Source organism: Dermacentor silvarum, chromosome 1 (genome assembly GCF_013339745.2).
Source record: "Dermacentor silvarum isolate Dsil-2018 chromosome 1, BIME_Dsil_1.4, whole genome shotgun sequence".
NCBI classification, from domain to species: Eukaryota; Metazoa; Arthropoda; class Arachnida; order Ixodida; family Ixodidae; genus Dermacentor; species Dermacentor silvarum.
This window is the reverse complement of record NC_051154.1, coordinates 282,774,649-282,797,318: the sequence shown is the minus strand read 5'-3', so window position 1 is coordinate 282,797,318 and position 22,670 is coordinate 282,774,649.

Sequence of the window (22,670 nt, the reverse complement as noted above, 5' to 3'; positions counted from 1 at the left end):
CCTCTAGCGGGAGCGGCGTGTACTAGCGTGTCTACAACGGCGTGACGGGGGACAAGTTTCGACCCCAAGGAGCTTCGCCCCTAAAACGGGTGTTGCGTCGCTGACGTCACGCGGCGGCGGCGGCGCCGGATGTGGCATAGGATGTGGCGGTAGTCGACTGCGAAGCGGGAACGACGGTGATGGAGGAAGCTCGGCCGGGGCCTAGCGGATCGTGCGGTAGGCCTCGGAAGTACGCTACAGCCTCGGATGCACGCTAATCGAGAAACGAGGTGCAACGTGCGAAGCGTGGGAGCAATGCGATCGAAAGCGAGTGCTGTTTTCACCTGTTGAGAGGATATAATTTAAAGTCGAAGAGAAACGACGTTGGCGTGAGTCTGACCTCGCTATAGGCGCCACACGTGTTCTTCACACTGCGGCTGGTTGAGTCTTGCAAGCAGTCTGACCCCTAAGATCGTATAATTTAATGCGTTACCAAGTGTGCAGCAGGCTTTCGGCTTCACGTGTTACAGGAGTGTATAAGATGCTACCGAACTTTCTTTTTTCTTGGGCCTCGTTCAAACACAGACTCACTAAAATTCTACTCAGCCGGGCTCACACTACCAGGCTCACTCGATGACGTGGAGCCGTACGACAATGCGAACGACCGGCCGTGCATTGCCGTGATGAATCTGTCTTTGTCTTTCCTTGCGTTTTTAATGCACTCCTACGATAGACGCTGCGCACCGCTTCACGTTGCCACCGCGACTTTTTCGATGCTTTAATTTTTGGTCCGCAAAATAAGCAGAACTCATTCAGACTCCCTCACAAATTATGAATATATATTTTTGCTCAATGTTCACTCGGACTCAGACTCACGGTATTATTACTCAAGGGGGGGGGGGGGGGGGGGAGGCGGCTCACTCGCAAACCAACTCACCAATGTTCTCCTTGGCCCGGCTCACTCAGACCTCAGACTCACCAAAATTCTACTCATCCGCACTCATTCAGATTCAGACTCACGAGTCGGTTTGAGTCTGATGAAGTCTGAGTGAGTAGACTCATGAGTGAGATTGTCGACCTATGCTTACGTCGTATATCCTTTTTGAGCCACGTTCATGTCAATTTCGTTTGGCGCTGCAATTTGGAATAAACAGCATGGCCAGTCTTTGACATCCACGTCAGATGTATTTAAACCTTTGTGCGGGGGCGGGGGGGGGGGAGAGGGTAGAGGGGGCATTGTACTCGGCACAAGCTATCCTTGTAAGTATAAGGAATAATTTTGAAGAAAGGTCACAGTTGGAATTTTATGACAGTTACAATATCGGACGAAGCAGGCATATGGCTCAACATGTGTTGCCTTTCTGACTTTCAAAAGTATGTCCCTGTGAAACAATTTTCGCGTACGGGATAATCAACCACTGAACCGCGTGTATATTTGCGTGAGCTCATCATTGTTTTTTATTGTTCTTTCCAGCTTACAGTGTCAGCCGTGTGAGTTCATCATTATGCTAGTAAAACGCTCGCCATAGTAGCTACAGGTGTCCCCCTTATTGAGTTGATGCTAGACAGAACTGATGAGAAGTTGGGCAGCAATTTGTAAGCGATTCCTTCCGCCCGATTCTAAGCCACTCTTATAATCCACCGTTCACGGCTGGCTGATCCCGCTGGTAACTTGGACGGAGCATCTTTCTGACCACTGAGGAAGCGCGCGAAATGGTATAGCACCGGAAAAGGCATCGTTAAAGGTGGATACACACGCGAGGGCAAAATCCCGCCTGCTCCGCGGACAGACAGTGACGTCAGCACTTGAATCCGGCGCAGCCGAGCTATAGGTCGCATTCGCACAGCCGGACCGCCGTTTACGGAATCCGCGTGCTTACTCTCGACTCCAACGTTTATTAGCAGCTGCGCGTTTGCATACTCGGCGTGCCCTATATGCCATAGTGCTATGAATCCCTCAACAAGAACCAAAAGAGTGACGGTTGCCTCGTCACTTAGCGTTTTCTTGTGCACCTCACTCATGTTGAAGTCACGCAGGCTGCGCGGTCTGAGTAAATAGAAATGCGCGCGCAACCACGACTCGTCCTTCCCGCTTCATCACAACAAAATACACGCGGTCACTGCTGCACAACGAAATCACGCGTGGCTCCAAGCCGATAACACGCCATCGTAGCCACGCCAATGCGTCCGATGTTGACAGATTTGACGCTGACTACGCTAAATTGAGGTCAGACGACCGCCAAACGGACGGATGGAAATACCGGCGAGCATTTTCAATCCGGACCGCGAGCGGAGGAGCCCGGACTAGGCGAGGGGGGCACGTTTTGATGACGCGAGCGTCACGTGATACGCCATCCTCTGCGAAAATTCCTCCTCCGTCCGGTCGTGTGAATCCACCTTAACAGACCGCCGCCGTTGTGGACTAGTCTAAATTTGCACCGGTATACCGTGACCTAGAGCCGAAGGCGCGTTTACGTGCTCACTTGTCTCTTGGGTGCCGTCCAGTCGAATGGCTCACCGTCCAGCGCGTCATCGTCGTTTGCAACGGTCGTCGTGGTGACCGTGCTACCGGGTCTCTCGAAGGGCCCATTACCCGCCGAAGCCTGGACGCCGAGGGAGTGTTGCTCATCGGCTCCAGGGAGGACCACCACGGCATCCCTGTCCTCGACATCCTGAATGTCGTAAACCGGCCTCGCCAGCAGACGGTGCAGTGGATGGCTACGCTCCTTTTCGGGCTGTAGATCGTGCGGCGAGAGGCGTCCTCCGGGAGAGTCGATTATCACCAGGGCAGCGGCGACGAACAGACCGGCGACGAGGACGCCGATCATGCAATACTGCAGCGGGTTCGCGCCGGCGTTCTGAAGTGGCACGGTGTAAGCGTCCATCATCAGGAGGGGCTGGTGATCCCGCGTCGACTCCAAGGCCCTCACAGGTGCGCTGCGATCTATGCGGTCCCCGGCGGGTTGGCCGTTCCTCGACACTCGCGGGTTGTAGTTCCCGGGCGGTGTTGGCGGGGACCCGAGGGTGACGTGGCGAAATCCCTCATTGTAAGCGGGGGGTGGCCAGCCAGGGTGACCGGGCGGTGGACGTGTTGGAACATGGATTATGGGAATAGGCGCACTCGGGATCGACAAGGTCTGTGGGTCGTCGCTGACGGCTTGAGACGGCGGGCTCGCATCCGTATCACGGGCTCTGGGAGGGCTGTGATCGCGCTGGGAATCCGACGACATATTGTTGTGGGTGTCACCCGTCGCCATAATCGCATCAGATGATGATGATGCTGATGTCCCTAACACATGGCTCGTACCCACTCCGGGGGATTGGCCAAGAATTGAACACCTGAGATTTTAGGTACGGTTTCTGAAAGTACAGTTAACTGCGCAATTTAGTCATCAGAACAGACAGATTAATTTTCCTAAACTGCACAATTTATAATATTAATGCCATGCATTAAAACTGAAATATCTCCCAGGGAAATGTAAAAGTAGGGATTCAAAATTTTATTCCTTTTGTTGACTGAATGAAACCACAAACGGCATCAAATACGTCCCTGTGGCTAAAGCCAAATACCGAGGCACCGAAAGTGAGTACTGTTTCTGATGTTAAATTTACCCCTAATTTTGCAAGCGGAATTTCAAGAAGTCTTTTTCTTTGTAATTTATACCAACGACACATTACAAAATACTGTTCTATGGTTTCTATTTCTAGAAAGAATTGACACAGCCGCGATATCGCCAGACCAGCCCTGTGTAAATATAGGTTTATTGGTGGAACACGGCAGCGTAATTTTGTGATTATTACTTCCGATTGTCTTGATGGACACCAATGTATTTTCCATGGAAGTTTTAGGTGCTGAAATTCAATCCATGATGTTATTGTTTCAATGATATCTCTACGAATTGGTAAGTGAACAAACAGCGCTAGGACGGGACGAAGTGAGTAGACAGACAAGGCGCTGAACTAACAACCACTGGTTTATTGCTGTGAAAGCAATATATACAAAGCACAAGTTCAGCGCAGAAGGCCAGAAAAACAAGGTTTCTGCGCCGGTTAGGGAATAAAATCATCACATCATGCGTGTCGTCAAGGCATGTTATCATGTTTTAACCAGTAGTTAATCACGCGCGTCGTCATGGCAGGTTATCATGTTTTTAACAAGTAGTTAATCTCGCCGCTATGTAGAGAAACAGAGGGTACGCTGACGCAGGAGTTTTCGTGCGATTGAATGCAAAACGCTTCCCAAATCTCGCGTGCTCTTTGATCTTTATACCTACCTATTATTGTGCAGTCTTCAAAGAGAGGTTTGTAGCCGCATTATTTGCAGTGCTGGGCCAAATGGCTCGGTACATACCCTTTCATTGCGTACGCATGCTCCCTCAGCATGCGTACGCATTCAAACATCGGCATGTTTGCCCAATGTAGCAGCGTTTGCACTTGAGTGGGATCTTATACACAACAGCACATGCGCACTCAACATAAGCTTTTCTGTGTTGCTTCTCACGGGTTGCTTTTTTGCGGCTTTCCTTGTTTACCTTGCGGCATAGCGCCGACAACTTGTCCCTTGCGCTGAACAAAACGCGTGTGCCTATTTTTCCGGCGACCTTTTTTAACCTATGCGAGACCCCATGGACATATGGTATGACGGTGGTGCTCACATGAGGTCCCTTGTCCTGGGCGTCACGTGCTGCCCTCCCTCTGGTGAGGATCACCAAAAGCCTTTCCGAAACACTCATCAGCAGGGCCATAGGGTACCCAGCCTGGGTGAGCCGGTGCACTTGGTGCATGAAGCTGCTAGCCACCCGGTGGTGGCTAGCCGTTCTGCGCCTTGTCTGTCTACTCACTTCGTCCCGTCCTAGCGCTGTTTGTTCACTTACTAATGATGTACCAACCAGCCCAGACCAGCACACTCTACGAATTGAAAATTTCCGATATCTGATCGCTGGTATTTGTGCCACCACTGGAAGGACCGATATTATCGGTCCATTCAGGGAAGCTCGCGCTAATGAATCGGCCATTTCATTGAAATTTAATGCGCAGTGGCCTGGTATCCATAATATGTTACAAGATACAGCTGGGGGGGGGGGGGGGGGGGGAGTAATGTTAGAAACGTCTTTAGAGCTGCTGAATTGGTTGGCGCTGTCCGCGCAGTACAGACAGAAAGGGAATCTGCTATAATAACCACACTGGATTCATTTAAAGGGAGTTTTCGCAGAGCTAGAATCATTCGTAAGAGCTCAGATTCAAATACGGTAGTAAAATCTCGCAGTCTCAAGGAGAATGACCAGCCAAGCGAAAGCGAGAAAATGCATACGCTCGCCTTATCGTCGTTCATGGAAGCGTCAGTGTCTATATGTTAATTGTGTGTACATGTGCCAGGTAACCTTGCAACATGCAGATCGCATCAGCACGGACTTCTTCGTCTTCGTGGCACGTGCTGACGCGATGTTAAACTGGGTAAGCGGCCGTTGGCACAAACGTGCATTAGTTTTTTTTTTTTTGGTGCATTTCATACTAAGCAGCTTAATAAAAGGGATAGAATGGACCTACTGGAAGTGTATTAAGGGTTCTAGATGGTGTGTATGAAACTGAAAGTAATTAAAAATTATTATCAGCTGATAAAGAAGGCTTGATTCGTGGGGCCCTAGAGTTTTTAAGGTCTAGCTCAAACTAGGTACAAACGTGGAAAGAGTGTGCGCGCTCTGATCTTTCGCGTCGAGTCTCAACAAGTTTTTGTAGCGCTCGTGGTCACCTCACAGTGCGCCTCTTCGAGGACGGCGCTCTTTGGGGCAGGTAGGTGTACAGTCACGTGATGATGACGAAAAAACTTTACAACAACGAACTGCTGGGCCTCTTTCTGCTTTCAGGTTGTTGTGTGCGCCAGCGGTTCGTTGGTCCGCGCTCCCGTACTCCCACACGATGTGGCGTAGAATTTTGGGGACGTCGCAGAATTTGCATGTATGGGCGTTGCGTGGGCAAGACCCTGTGGAGTAACGTGTCCTGCACGTAGGTATTTGTTCGTAGTCTTTTGAAAGTTTCCTCTGCTTTTCAGTTGAGTCTGGAGTGTGGCGGGCGATAGGTTCCTCGGTTTAGTCTGCAGGGCTGTAGAATATGTGCGCCTTTCTAGGGATCGAACGCCATCCTTTCTCTGTTGTCCGTCCCGCAGGGAGGCTCGGAGATTATGATCTCAGGCCGTGAACTCAGCCCTCTCATTCCCTGCCAGGAATTCTTTCACCGTGGACCAGAGGGCACATATTTCTGGTGGTTGCTTGATGTTTCGTAGTATGGCTATCGCTCGCTTGGAGATTCTATATTTTTGGTTGCTTTTGCTGGCAGTCTGTGATTCTAAGTATTGTTGCTCATTCGCTAAAACCAAAGATATCATAGCCTTTGCCGCTACAACCTGCAAAGTCACATGGTATTTCTTTTTTTAATTTTTGAGGGCTTCCTTTCTCAGGACCCTGAATTAATAAACGCGTCTCTCGCAAATAATATGTCAGTTCGATGTTTCGTTTCAGACGAGGCCTTATACAACAAACGGCTTCGTTGCACAAAATGGATTACATGCATACTAACAGTAATGCAAAACAACAAATGCATACTAACAGTAATGAACTGACCCTTAACGTGCAGAAGGGATGCTCCACCACTCAAAAATGACGCACACTCGCATAGATCGGCAAAAAACAAAATTCCAGAGCCCTTCCACCATGTGACGAGGGAAGTCCAGCGAAGCTGGCGCCAGCGTTTTCTCGTCGTTTTCGCGCCCATTTGCGCTTCGGTGCGCGTTGGCGCTCCTTCAATTCCCGCTCTTCTTCCTCCGAGCGAACAACACGCGTCCATCGCATAGCGAGTCCAAAGGGCAACTGCTAGTAAAACTAGTATCCTTAATTTGTATAGCTGCCTACTAATTTGCTATTGCAATCGATACTTCGGCTTTCGGGCGAAACTGCGACTTTTCTTTTCTAGTAATTAATGAGAATAAGGTAATTGTGACTGTAACTCTAATGGTTCAACGGTTATCCATCATTCATCCTACGCATTACATGGCCTGCCCAGCTCCATTTCTTTCTCTTCTTGTGAATTGGACTATCCGCCATCCCCGTTTGCTCTTCCTGTCTCTTAACGTTAGGCCTAACTTTTGCGTTCCATCGCTCTTTGTGTGGTCCTTAACTTGTTATCGAGCGTCTCTGTTGACCTCCAAGTTTCTGCCCCGTATGCTAACACCGGTAGAATGCAATGATTGTACACTTTTCTTTTCAACGACAGCAGTAAGGGCCCAGTCCGGATTTGGCAATGTCTGCAGTATGCACTCCTACCCCAACTTTATTCTTCTGTAAATTTCCTTCGCATGATCAGGGTCTCCTGTGAATAATTGACCTATAGATAAACGTACTCGTTTACCGACTCTAGAGGCTGACTGGCGATCCTGAATTCTTGTCCCCTCTCCAGGCTATTGAACATTATCTTTTTCTGCTGCATATTATTCTTCAACCCCTCTCTTACACTTTCTTGGTTAAAGTCCTGAATCATGTTGCAAATCGTCACCACTGTTGCTGAATAGGACGTCATCTGCGATTCGAAGGTTGCTCAGTTATTCGCCGTTGCTCCTCCCTCCTAAGCCTTCCCAGTACAAGAGCTTGAATACTTCTTCTAAGCATACAGTGAATAGTATGGAGAAATTCTGCTCGAAGCTTTTTATTTGTGCCATGCACCCAAAAAATGCGTTCAGAAAATGAATATTTTTCTATATCACATCGGGATAGCATTTTTTTTTTTTTTTGAAGATTCAAAATATATGTGACATGGAGGTAGTCAATTCAAGACTTTTCTGAAAATACAGCAATTTAAAACGAGGAGGCGCTGGCGGAAGGTTCCGACCACCTATCTTTGTCCACTGCCGCGCCGTATCAAAACTATCGTCGTAGCGATAGCGTAAAAGCGTATGGTCAGCGTAAAAGTTGCGCTGTTCATTCCCGTCATGTACCGTCGTAGTCGGCGACATCACACTCACTGAATGTCTCTATAGAACAAAAAACACTGTCGTCACTGTCAATGCTTTCATGTAGAAGTAAATCATCTTTCGCGCTTCATGACTCAATGAAATGTAAGCCGCGCTTCAACAGGCGACTGGCAGCCGCCATTTTAACATGAAATGTAAAAAGGCTTTGTAGGGTGCACTCGGTGCCGACTAAGGAACCATAGGTGGTCAAAATTATTCCGGAATACCCCACTACGGCGTGGCTCATAATCATATAATGGTTTTGGCACCTATAGAACCTCAGAATTTCGATTTCAACGTGCACTTCAAATTCAAATCGCCCGCCCAAGAGTTGGGAGTTGTGACGTTGAATACGCCATTACCGCCGTCGGAGAGTAAAACGATGCCCGACAGCCGACACTACGTTTTCTTTCTTTTTTTAATGTAAAACGCAGAAGCACGGCCAGACACCGAGCGAAGACAGCCGACAGCATTCCAAGACATCACATGCTCGCAGAATATTCAGCTGCTTGTAGAAATCTTGCTTGCATGCCAAACAAGTGCGCGCGGCGGCCCGCCCAATGCCACATGATTACGTGGCAACGTAACAGCAACCAGAGCACCCGCCTTGATTCGAATTCAGTCTCGCTACTAGTTCTCCTCCGTGACAGCAAGAAATGATAAATGGTCAAATGAGCCTGCGCTTCGTCTCGTCTCAAGCTAGTATACGTAGCGTTCGAGATCGCCCTCGCCGAACTTTCGGAAGCCATATGGAGTCACGAAAGTGCTTTGGTTCCCGGCTGTCAGATGGCGCGGCATCATTTACCGCTGTTTGAGTACAGTGCATTTTTACTCGTGATGACAGCGATGCTAGGTTTGGTTAAAACGTTGGCCTCGAGGCACATCTGAGATTTTTTTTTACTTTTTTTACGGACGTACAATTTGATTCATTCAAACAACGAAAGCTGGTCGTTACTTCTATTTATCGACGTTCCACCCATGTACATGGGGTAATTTTTAGAAATGGCCTATAGCAGATAACCAAAGTTAATATAACCCACTATGCAGATAACATAATTTTAATCCTGGCGCTAGATTATTCAGAGAGGTGGACATTACTTGCACGAAAAATCAATACACATCTTCAACTAATAAATAAAATTCACTAATTATTTTTATTAATTATGTTATGATATATACTGCAATTGACGAATAATGACCGCTGAGCTTGCAAGGCATATCCACTTGGAATAAATTTCGACACCAGTTTGGTGATAGGCGCCATCAAAGTAGCTTTAATTGAATTGAATTATGGGATTTTACGGGCCAAAACCACGATCTGATTATGAGGCACGCCGTAGTGATTTTAGCCACCTGGAGATCTTTAACGTAGCCCCAACCACGGCCGGACTAGACTGCGCGCGCGCTATCTCCAGGGAAGAGCGAGCGAGCGCGCAGTCCAGTCCGGCCGTGCGCCAACGCACGGGGCATGGGCGTTTTTGCATTTCGCTGCCATCGGAACGAGGCCGCTACGGCCCGAATTTGACCCCGCGACCTCCTGCTTTTTTAGCGCAACCCCATAGCTACTAAGCCACCACGGCGGGTCAAACTCGCCGTAAAAAGGCACTGTTGTTCCACTTACTTGTTTTAACAAAACGCTCTTTTACGCACTGACGCACAAAAGTAACTGGAACGCCCATATATTTTGTCCCTCATTCTGGGAAATAGTATGTAGAAACTGGTGTCATCTTAGGGAGTCATTCCGAGCGGATACGTCTTCCAAGGTTAGCGGCTACAATTCCTAAATTAAAATATGGGCCGTAAAGAAATCAATCAAGGAGTCAATTGGTGAGCGTTTGCTAATTATTGAATATGTATTTCGCTTTCACGTGTTATAAGGGCCGCCCCATCAAATAATCCACCTCAAGGGCAAAAATTATGCTATCTGCCAAAGGCGATTTTTAAAATTCCGGGAAACTGAAAAATGATCACCCCGTCCGTCTAGAGGGTCCCTTTCTTTTCTTTTTTTTAGCTGCACCAAATTTTTAAGAACCGCATGGGGCACATAGCACAATTCTGGTCCTTGAGCTAAAGGACTCGATGAGCCTGACATCCCTTCTACGAGAAGTAAAAACGACAATTTCTATAATCAACATATTTCCGCTAATTTACTTTTTAATTAATTATTTGACACACATATTTAATCTGCGAATTGTAGTAGTTTTATTTCATTTCATTTTATTACCTTAAAGGCATTGAGCTAGTGAGTCGGAACGAATATTGCAACTGTCTCGAGATATTAATTTTCTGTGCCCGACGAAATGCAAGGGTGTTCCAGTTACTTCTGTGCATCAATGCATAAAACAGCGTCCTCGCCAAAAAGAAAAAAAAACAGACCTGCAGCGCCAATGTATTTCGTTGGACACTTTGGAAATTAATACCTCGAAACTGGTGCAGCGCTGAGAATTTCGTTCCAATTGGATGCGCCTTGCGAACTCACTAGCTACAATTCCTAGATTAAATATGTGCCGTAAAATTATTATTTTAAATTTTGATTAGCGTAATTATGTTAATTATTCAAATAAACATTTTGATTTCTCGTTGAAGTAATAGCCGCTTCATCGAGTAATTTAGATCAAGAGTTGGAATAGTGCTATCTGCCAAAGCCAATTTTTACAAGTTTGGTGGAGCTATTAAAAAAGTTGTCGCAGTTTCACCTAAAAGGCGAAGCATCAATTGCGATAGCAAATTTGTAGAGAGCTATACAGAGTAATGATATTAGCTTTATCGGCTGTATAAACTTGGACATGCAGCAGCACCGGCCACACGCAGAACTGTTGTCGACGCCGTCGGCGTTTTGCCCGCGTTCGCTCAAAATGCGTGCGGCGTTGGTGACTGTTGCCGGAGCCTCTCATATAAATAGGCACTTGGTGCCGCAGCTAAACGACGCCTCCCTTCCCTCCCCCTGCCTTCCTCCCCCACGGCCTTTCGCGCGTCGGAAGAAGGCGCGTTTGCTCTACATATATGGTGATTGTAAAGGAGGAAAGAGACGCCTACTTCTGCAGCACTTAAGGGAGCACGGCGCAGAACGCGCGTTTGTTCTCCGTCGTGCGTTCACTCCCCGTGAAAGCGCGCGCCCCTCGCGCCCTTTCACTCGCACATACAGCGTTCGGCGCGCGGCGACGATTTCATCTCCATTGACGTCATACGGAACCTCACGGCGACGGCGACGCCGACGGCAGAAATCTGCTTTTGAGTGTCCATATAATTGCTATCGCAATAAAATTAAAAAAATAAAACTATATAGTTGGCGTGCAGCGACACCCGACGACAGGGTCCGTCTATCGCATCGCTGGTAGGCTTGAATATCGCGTACACGAGGTTGCCTCCTTATTATGAGCTTGGCCAGCTAGGAAACCAAGCGCTGCACTACGCAATACAGAAACTACCAAATGCGTGAGAGCACGGACGCCGCGGCATCGAGCGCAAGAAACCTTCTGACCACCCGCCGCCTCGTTGTCAAGGGTCACGTCAATGACTTGCTTTTTCTAAGAATCGAGTAGAAGTAGGCAAGTAAATAGCATTTCCTTCCGTGTTATAACGCAATAAAACGATCTCCTTTATTATGAGTGGTTTAGCACTATAGTCCGATACAAGCCAAGAGAAGTGCGGCTTTTCCCCGTCAAAGGACCCCTTTCCAGCCAATGGGGACGCTGCGTGAACGTGACATCGCGGCCGACCGCCTTACATCTACGAGTAGCGCTGTTGGAGCCACGTCTCTCCGAGTGCAACCGCACGTATAAGTAGTTCCGAAGGACGCATTAATTTTGAGCGAAAATGAAACCTTAGCTCAAATGATTTATTTGCCCGTTACTACACTTGAATGAAGTGAAAGGGCTTATTTGTCAATTCGAGCAGTGCGTTGAATTCCAGTAAACTGCAGCGGCGGCTGCTTCCCGACGGCGCTCAGGGGTGACGCAGAAGACGAAACGTCAGAGCGATCGTCGTTACCGAATGTGTTAAAAACACTGCTCGCAACACACAAACGAGGCTTTTCACGGAATGTACCTTGGGATACGACTGAACGGCACTAAAGTCAGCTGGAGAGAGCACGATCTCACTGACGACGCCGATGGGTAGACGCGAACATCGGAGGCGACCATTTTGATAAAAGTCCGTAAGTGCGGAACAACAACCTTTTTTTTTTTTCTCGACCGCGGCGCGACAAGAACGTGTCGTCGGCCGCGACGTATTTTTTTCTTCTTTTTTTTCTCGACCACGGCGCGACAGAAACGTGTCGTCGGCCGCGACGTCTTTTTTTTTCGTTTTTTTTCTTGTTTTTTTGTTTTTTTTCTCGGACCGCGGCGCGACAGAAACGTGACGTTGGCCTCGACGTCACGTTGACACATCGGCACCGTTGGCTGGAAGGGGGTCCTTTGACGGGAAAAAACAGCATTTCTCTTCACTTGTATCGAACTATAGTGACAGAATGACAAGAAGTAGTTTCGACGTCCTCGGGCTAGTTAGTACCTGAATGTCCCGGGGGAGAATCAAATCGTGCCTTGCATTTACGTAAATTTCTCGATTACTAAGGCTCTGTTCTCTATCATACTGACGCCTTAGGCATACCCGAGCATTAATCTTAAGCTTAATATTTACCTTTAGTGTCCCTTTAAGTGATCGTTAATTCTCGCCTATAAATCTGCAGCTTGCCATCCGCCAATTGCTGATGTCCTCTTGTTTGGTTGTTTCCCCAAAAATACTGCAGTCGTAGAACTCTGTCACGGGACAGCAGCTATGAATTCGTAAGTTGCAGGTGTACTGCGGAGATAAGTTTTCCGGAACTGAAATACTAGTAAGGTTGTGTGAATATTCATCACCTTGAACAACGAATCTAATAATGTCCCGTTCAATTCGGTTTTCGAATCGAATGATGATGATGATGATGTATGGGGTTTTATGGCGCAAGGGCCAGATATGGCCAAAGAGCGCCATACACATGGTAATGAGTTTTCAATGAATTGTTTATGAGATAGAGGAATGTACTGTGAATGGTCGATGTTGAATGGCTGTAAATAGGCCTAAAATCAGTCGCTGTAACTTGCGTAAAATATATAACTATTAAAATGATGACAGTGACTAGAGATGTGGGCAGTGACCATTGATGGTTTGTTCTGGAGTGATGATGTCATAAAATGTGTACGTGAAAGTAGCACGGTGCCTCAACAGGGCCCTTGAACGCAAGGCCTGAGAGGCGCGTGCTCTACAATATTGCTGTCGCAGCAGCAGCCTCTGAAGAGAGGATGTGCTACGAGTGCAGGGGGCTGATGACTCGCAATGTACAGGCATCTTCAATAAACTTTAAAACTAACCTGTAGTCAAAAAATGGTTCTGTGCCCAGAAACATTGCTGGGTGTAGAGGGATGTGTTGTTTGTATGCTAAGGAGAAGTATTTCTTTCTTTGAGGCTCTAATTCCTTGCACTCTATTAAGACGTGGATTACAGTTAGTGTCTCGCCACATTTGCTACAGGAAGGGGGTTCATTACCAGTCAACAGGTGAGAGTGCGTGCCATACGTGTGGCCAATTCGGAGGCGGCAAAGAATGACTTCGGTTTGTCGTGTTTTCGTAGTGGGTGGCCAATTCCCTAATTTTGGTTTAATGACGTGAAGTTTATTTCTTGTTTCCGCATCCCATAAGTGCTGCCAATAGCTCCTAAGGCTTTTGCGCAGGAGATGCTTCATATCTATTGCAGGGACAGCTATAGAGGAGGTGTTCCCCTTCCTTACAAGGGAAACGGCAGTTTCATCTGCAAGCATGTTGCCCTCAATACCTCTGTGGCCGGGTACCCAGCATATAGTGACACGTTGGTTAGACGAATATGCTGTGCATAGCACTGAATAGAGCTCACTGAGCACAGGGTTTTTGTGTTTACGAGGAGACATTAATGCCTTTACTACGCTTAAAGAGTCGGTGAATATAACAGATTTCTGAAGCTTGGTTTTCATTATATGCTTCCCTGCACACAATAGGGCTTGAGCCTCAGCCGTAAATATGCTTGTTTCTGGATGCATTTCACCGGATTCAGAAAAGGATGGACCGATTGCCGCATACGACACGCCAGCATGTGACTTTGATGCGTCGGTAAAGAATTCCGGGCAAGAATATTTCGATTGGAGTTCACGAAAGTGCATCCGGATATGTACTTCCGGGGCATACTTCGAGACCTCAACAAACGATGTGTCGCATTCTATAAGTTGCCATTGCCAAGGCGGTAACGGCTTTGCCGGAGGCATTACATGATGCTGAAGCAGTGGAACACCGCTTTCTTCGCAAAGTTTCCTCACCCGCAGTGAGAAGGGTTCCGTTGCTGTAGGTCGGTTTTGGAAAAGTGTGGCACACGTAGTGTCATTTATGATGGAGTAACAAGGATGTCGGCAGTCTGAGTTTACTTTCAGGAAATACATAAAGCTAGAGTAGGACCTTTGTAGGTATAGGGGCCACTCATTTGACTCCACATAAAGACTTTGCACAGGGCTTGTTCTGAAGGCTCCGGTTGCCAGGCGGATGCCTAAATGGTGAACAGGATCGATCATCTTTAAAGCACTGGGGGCGGCGGACTGATAGACTATTGCACCGTAGTCTATGCGTGAACGAATGAGACTTTTGTATAAGTTTAACAAACACTTTCTGTCGCTGCCCCATGTGGTGTGCGACAATATTTTAAGAATGTTTATTGCTTTTAAGCATTTCGTTTTAAGGTACTTTATGTGGGGAATGAAAGTCAGTTTAGAGTCTAGCATTGTACCTAAAAATTTATATTCTCTGTTTACTGGTATGAGCTGTCCGTGTAGTTCCACTTCAGGGTCTGCTACGAGCCCTCTCTTTCGTGTGAATAGAACACACGAGCTTTTATTTGGGTTTACTTTAAAGCCATTTTCTGTGGCCCATGTAGAGACTTTATTCAGGGCAACTTGAACCTGTCGTTGGCACACTGTAAGGTTACAAGATTTATAACCTATCTGTACGTCGTCAACGTACACGGAATAAGATATGGCTGATGGCAATGATGTTCGGAGGGAGTTCATCTTGACTATAAAGAGCGTACAGCTGAGCACGCCTCCCTGAGGTACCCCAGTTTCCTGTATGAATGAATGGGACAGCACATTACCTATTTTGACACGGAAAGTACGATTCTGCAAGTAGCTTTCTATAACGTTTAGCATGTTCCCGCGAATGCCCATTGCCGACAGGTCTCGCAAGATTCCGTAACGCCACGCTGTGTCATACGCCTTCTCCATATCCAGGAATACAGATAAGAAGAACTGTTTATGTATGAAAGCATCCCGAATGTTTGTTTCGATGCGCACGAGATGGTCAGTTGTAGACCGGCCTTCTCTGAAACCGCATTGGTAAGGGTCAAGCAGTCTGTTTGATTCCAGGAAATGTAGAAGACGACGATTAATCATTTTTTCGAATAGCTTACATAGACAACTAGTGAGCGCAATTGGGCGATAACTTGTCACAGCGGATGGGTCCTTCCCCTGTTTTAAGACCGGGATGACAATGGCTTCTTTCCATGTAGATGGGAGGTGTCCTGCAGCCCATATTGCATTGTACAGTGCAAGCAGTGTCATTAGAGTGTCTTCGTGAAAGTGTTTAATCATGTCGTACATGATTCTGTCAGGTCCGGGTGCAGAGCTGAGGCAAGCAGTCAGGGAAGCTTTCAGCTCGGCGATACAGAAGGGGAGGTTATAAGGTTCATTATGTGTGCATCTGCGGTTTATTACGTTGTGTTCTGCTATATCTTTATATTTTAAGAATGCCTCGGAATAGTGAATTGAACTGGATACGCGCTCGAAGTGCTCGCCAAGAGCGTCAGCTTGGTCTTTCAATGTATTCCCTTGGTCATCGACCAGGGGTAATGGCTGGGTTTGCTGGCCGTTCAGTCTTTTCAACCCATTCCAGACTTTCGCTTCCTGCGTGTAAGAGTTTATGCTTGAGAGAAAACTCTCCCAGCTTGCCCTCTTTGCTTGTCTGCGCGTCCGCCTTCCCTGTGACTTGACGTGCTTGAACTCAACGAGATTTTCAGCAGTTGGAAATCTGCGGAATATGCTCCATGCTTTGTTTTGTTTCTTTCGCGCCTCCTTGCAGTCGTCGTTCCACCAGGGAACCCGTCTTTTAGATGAGCTGCCCTTTGTCTGAGGAATGCATTTTTCTGCTGCGTCTACAATAAAAGCAGTAAAATACGCTACGGCGTCGTCTATGTTAAGGTCACTGATAAAGTCTGGCGATATGCATGTTAACTCTTTAAAACACGACCAATCTGCCGCTGGTAGTTTCCATCTAGGAGGATGCGGAGGACCGTTTTCTTGTTTTGCTAAGTTTAATGTCGCAGGGAAGTGGTCACTTCCAAAAAGATTGTTTATGACACTCCACTGCAGGTCGAGGAAAAGAGTTGGAGAGCCAATAGCTAAATCTATTGAAGAATATGAATTGTAATGTATGTTGTAGTATGTCGGCTCTTTCTTATTGAACAGGCAAGCACCGGACGTCACTAGAAAGTTTTCTATTAGTCGACCCCTCGAGTCACACCGGGAGTCTCCCCACAGACTGTTGTGCGCATTAAAATCGCCGCCGACGACGTAGGGTTCAGGGAGCTGATTTATTAGGCTGTAGAGTTCTGTCTTGCTGAGGTGGTAATCTGGTGGTATGTAAATGGAGCAGATAGTAACCAATTTGTTGAAAATAATTGCTCGAATTGATACTGCCTCGAGAGGCGTCTGGAGGACTAAATGCCGACAAGCTACTGACTTGTCAACAATTATTGCTACGCCGCCCGACGGAGCGTTAGCACTATCACGATCCTTGCGGAAGATGGCGTATTGCCGCAGGAAATTTGTTTGCGTTTGCTTTAAATGTGTCTCCTGAACACACAGCACCTTTGGATTGTATTTGTGTAAAAGCTCTTTAACGTCATCGAGGTTTTGCATAAGACCTCTCACGTTCCAGTGTAATATTTGTGTATCCATGTTGTTTGAGTTCTTGTGCTGTGTGTCAAGAGGATTCAAGTTGGCTTACGGAGCCTTTCCAGGCCCCGTAATCCGTGGTTTGTCTTTCTTGGAGCGGTCGCGAGATTCGCGCCGCTCACGAGGCGCTGGGTGCGCCGGCTGGCTTGTAGTTGTGTCCATCGACTCCTGGGAGCCGCTGGACTTCCGCTCATTCGAGCGGGGTGTCTTCAGGGTAGGCCTTGCCTCAAAAAGCAGGGCCTTGGAGGCCACCAACCCAGAGGTTGATGGGCCCTCCTTAAGAGATGGCGCAGCAGCGCTTGCTGCTGTCGCCTGGGGGGCTGGTGGCACAGCCGCGGCCACACTCTTTGTGGGCCGGGCCGATGCCGGAGTCTGCTGCGGCGTTGCCCCCTTACGCGCCGCACCAGCATACCCTGCGATATGTAGGAAGGAAATGCGCTTTCGCGCTTCCTGAAAGGAGATATTTTCTTTGATCTTTAACGTAATTATTTCTTTTTCCCTCTTCCAGGAAGGACATGAGCGAGAGTATGCAGGATGGTCACCGTCGCAGTTTGCGCAGTGTAGTGTCTCAGTACAATTGTCCGCAGGATGATCGTGCGACGCGCACTTTGCACATGTGGTACGGCCCCGGCAGCTTTGAGAGCCGTGACCAAATCGCTGGCACTTAAAGCAGCGGCGAGGGTTTGGAATGTAGGGCCTAAGTTTGATTTTCAGATAGCCTGTTTCAATATATTCTGGTAAGGTACTTGTGCAAAACGTCAAAATTAGGTGTTTAGTGGGGATCTCTTTGTCATCCCGCCTGATCCTAATTCTTTGGACATTTGTCACGTGCTGTTCCTTCCAGCCCTCAAGGAGCTCGGTTTCACTCAAGTCAAGGAAATCTTGTTCCGATATGACTCCGCGTGAACTGTTCAGCGAACGGTGGGGGTTCATCGAGACAGGTGTATTGCCAATTTCAGCAAGTCCAGACAGTTTCTCGAACTGATTCTTGTCACTTAGTTCTAGCAACAGGTCACCGCTGGCCATTTTTGTGACCTTATAGCCGGTACCTAATTTCTCAGTGAGGCATTTCGCAACAGCAAATGGTGATAAAGTTCTGGCAGTTTTATCAGTGTTTTGGCAACTTAACACGTGGTACTTTGGGTATATCTCTTTGGTCTGGACGAAAAGTTTCAGCGAGTCATCGGTGCGCCCTCTCTTGGAAAGAGGGCGATCGGGGAGTCGGGGGAACGACGAAAAAGCCATATAAGTTACTCTAATTTCGGTAGCTATGCCAGCCGCCCACCACCGAGCCCAACAAGGGGACGCTACGAGACCCGAAGGAAACGCAGACGCCAGCTGTACGTAGCCACTATAACCTAATATAGAATACCCAAGGTTGGATAAAATACACCAGGTTAACCCTTGCTGCCTGGAAAAATTAGAAGTCAGAGGAAGCGAGGAGAGGACAGGAAAGATTGAAAGTGATAGAGAAAGACGAAGGTTGAAGTGAGAGAGAGATAGGAAAAGGCAACTACCGATTTCCCCCGGGTGGGTCAGCCCGGGGGTGCCGTCTACGTGAAGCCGAGGCCAAAGGGGTGTGTTGCCTCCGCCGAGGGGCCATAAAGGTCCAAGCACTCAGCATTGGCTCAACCCCCAGGATCCCCTTTTCCCCGGACACGGCTAAGCCACGCACGGTTAAGCGTGGGAGGGTCCGACCCCCATGTGCTCGGGTCCGTGGTGTCGCAACCCACCAAACGCCTGCTTACGCAGGCGCCCCTGCGGGTTTCGAATCGAATAGTCATTATTCAATTCGATTTGTCTTTGGCTGTATTTGATTCGGTGTCAAAAGTTATTATTCGCGTTCCCCTATGTAAGACAGGCAGCACAGTACACGCGGTTAGGCTGCTTTATAGGCGTAGGAATTAGGCACACTCCCGTGGAGATCGCGGGTTCGATTGCGAACCCGCTAGAGAGCCCGCTCAGCCCGAGCGAATAGCGTTGCAGATGACGTCATTCGAGTTCCAGTGCCGCGGTACAGTGGAATGAAGCGGTTGCACAGAACTCACCCTGTCACCTGTCCCCTTTTATTGCGATAGCAATTATATGGACACTTCAACCGGATTCCTGCCGTCGGCGTCGCCGTCGTTGCCGCCGTCGTTGTCGCCGTCGCCGTGAGGTTCCGTATAGATAAAATCTTCGCCGCGCGCCGCATGCCCGAGCGGAAGCGTGCGGGGACGCGCGCTATCACGGAGATCGAACGCACTCATCTCTCACGCGCAAGCAAGGAAGCAGGAAGCCAGTGCCGGAGGGAGCGGGGGGAGGGGGGGGGGCACACTTCTACTCTGCCAACAACCGCGCTCGTCGCTCGTCCGCACCGTCTCTTATCTCCACACGGCTCTGACCTTTATGCGCCGTGCATTCGCCGCTCAGTTTCCGTTGAAGCGATAGACCGCACGTACCTTCGCCCTCTGCGGCGTATGCTTGCTGCCAGCGTTTTGTCAGTCGTCTGCAGTCATTCAGTGTGATCTATTCATGTTTGTTTGTGGGCGCTCACACCACGCTTGTTCATTCAGTTAGTAATAGACGGGCCACATTTTCCAACGCACGCTACACATGTAATGCTGCCCGGATCGGCAGTGCAGCGCTACAGGTGTGTCCCTTCGCACGCGCGCTGCCCACGGGAAGCGCTTCTCATCAACACCACCGTTTCACACGCGCCTTCTCGTGGTCATCGAGTCTCTCTTCATGTCGGTCTACTTACGCCGCAGCACACCTGCTTACTTAATCAGCTCAGGTGTACTACAATTCATATTGCTACCAAAGCCGCTCACCTTACTTCGTATGACATTGCTGTGTTGCTATCGCATTCATTGCTTCGCCCTTAGGGCGAAACTGTGACATTTTTTCCCTTCTTACTCAAACTGAGTTGCGCTAAAGCAAAACAAGAATACGTTACACAGAACGTTTGCTTTAAGAAATTCACGCGCGCTCACCGCCGCTAGCGCTCATCGCGCCAGCGTTATGATTACGATGGCCATCGCAAGCACTCGCGCACAGCCCTCAGAAGTTGTCCAAGTTTCGCCGACAGCCGTTTTCGTAACACAGGCGTCTAATACCAAGTCCTCACATTGGCCTATGGAATAAGACCACATCATCTACACAAGCAGGGACTGCATAAACAGATTATTTGCTAAAAGTACTTTTTCTAATAGTCGCCAGTCTTTATTATAAAGCGTAAATTGTGCACGTGTTGTCTGCCTTTTTCGCACTGTTCATGCTTTCCTTTCTTTCTCTCTCTCTCTCTTTTTCTGCTCTGAATTCGGAGACTTTCGAGCGCATGTATCACTGTATTTTGTTTTGCACACTGTTGTACATGCAATGGTGCAAAAGCTTCGCAAAAACAAATGGCAGAAAACCCTGCTCGATCGGCTGTCACGCAGCCGTGACAAGCAAACGGCAGTCACTGCAGTGATTTTCGAGGGTACGATAATCGCTCGAAAAAGAAAGTAGACAATGTGCGGGTGCGACCATTATGGTACGTGCGATGATTACGCGCGTAAATAACTATTATCTTTCAACGAGAGAAGCACCTTCACTGGGCATGGAGTAAGGAAAAAAAAACTGAGGAGGGGCCCTGACGTCACTCTTTGTGAAGCCAAGTGACGCCGGAAGTTGGCGTTACTCCGCCATCTTGTCGTGGCAGATCCTGCTCCCTCGTTTACATTTCTCGCGAAACCACACCGCGCTGCGCGCAAGCGGGCTGCTCGGGCGCACGTTCTCCGCAGCGATCCTAAACCGAAAGATGTAATCGCGATGTCTTATCGCATTACCGTTGTCGACGCAATATCGAAAGAAGTTCATAATGAACTTCGCAAATTTGACCGCGCGGTCAAATTCGCCGCTTTTATCGGCTTTTATGAAAATAAAGATGCTTTATCAGCCCAGCCAACTGAACTGTTCTCACCAACAGCAGGTACCGGCCGCTGCCCAGTCTTGCTTCTCTTTAAAACGATCACCTTCATCGCTCGCTTCTGCTTGTTTTTCTCTGCTTGGACTTCGTGATGTTCTCAGATGGATTTGCGATCTAGACGCCCGGCGCTACGAAAAAGCGTCTACGCATTCTCACTGCACTTCAAGAATGCATGCACTGAAGACACGTACGATCGACACATCGAACCATTTGCAGTTCATCTGGAGTTTTTATTTATGACCACAAGCACATATGCTCGCGGTGGCTTGAGAGAGTCTTCATGCTTTATTGAACAAGTTTCGGGAGCCCGCTCATCACTACCACAGCGCGCCGGTTAGGAGGCAGGGAAATCTAATCGGTGTCTCACTTTTTTCGGCCATGCGCAGTGATGTACCCTTCTTTAGGTATATATTTGTGTTCCTATCTGAACAAAGAATTCAGTCGTCAGTCAGCGCTGGTGTGTGTCTCCCTTCTTGCCTTTCGCGTTTGTTGCGCTGTTCCCCTGTCGAGTATGTACCGACTAGCCCAAGCCTCTACGGTGTTGCAGAGAACGAGGTTTTCGGCTCCTCGTTTAGATACATTGACTGCCGCCTGAGGTTCCCACGCTAAGTGAAGCTTCATGGAACCAAAGTTTTGTGGTAGCCGGCGCACGGTGCCGAACAATACGCGCGTAGACGCGGCCTACGTGCGGCCATGGAACAGCCGTCTGAGAGAGAGATTGTGGCTGTGAAGAGGAAGGGGGGAGGTGCTATTTTCTGCAGCCCCGCAGGCGTTCGTTCTGTGGAGCCCAACCTTGCAGCGCATCCGCTAAGCTTCACTTCCCTGCGCGTCTCGCGCACACAGATAAGATACGCCTGCGGTGGGGAGGATTCGTTCCTTAATTGCTGAAAGGAGCCGCTTCTTTCCCATTCTCCCGGATGAAGACTCGACTGACCACGACTGCTTTTTCTGCGTTTCTTTCCCAGCGAACGATGCGCGAAAGCCGCCGTTTCTTCAGTTTTCGTTACACGCGCGAGCTGTGCGGATGCTTGCCTAGGTATCCGCTGATCCAAGGCCCAGTTGTGTGCCAGGATGCAAGTCGCGTGGGCTGCAACTTTGGCCGGCCATCTCTTACCACCTGTAAGTAAATTTCCTTGTTTGGTAGATGTGTTATATCGGAGGCAGAACTAGAATTTATGGTACGCGCATACACAGGGCGACAATTATTCTATACTTACAGTGTAACAGTAAAATATCCTAGTCGCACAGTATGCCTTATCGTCTAATACATGCGCGTGATTCTCTATTGTCAGATTTCCGTGTGACACCATTCGTCAGCAAAAGTGGATAGAGGCAATTTGGCCATCTCCCAATGTTGATCGCGAGCCTACAAAGGGGGCCGTGTTTGTTCAATGCACTTTCTCGATGAACATTTCGATCGCACGTCGCTGAGTAGAGTCCGTTTGCGGGAATATGTAGTGCCGACGCTCTTGATGAGATTCAATGTATCGGTGATCTGAGCCAATTTTCTTCTCATTGGATCAACGTCCCAACGTGGGAGCGGCCCGCTGCGCGCTTAGTCGCGCACCTTCAGGACTTTCATTAAAGTTTTACATCCATCCATCCAACCATTGCACCAATGATGATCTCCTATCCTGCTAGCCTCAGGTAGAATAATTAAATTTCAGAAACCATAATTGAAAAAGGCAAGGAAGAAACTGGCACACTTAAGGAAGAGTTTCTACAAGTCTGCA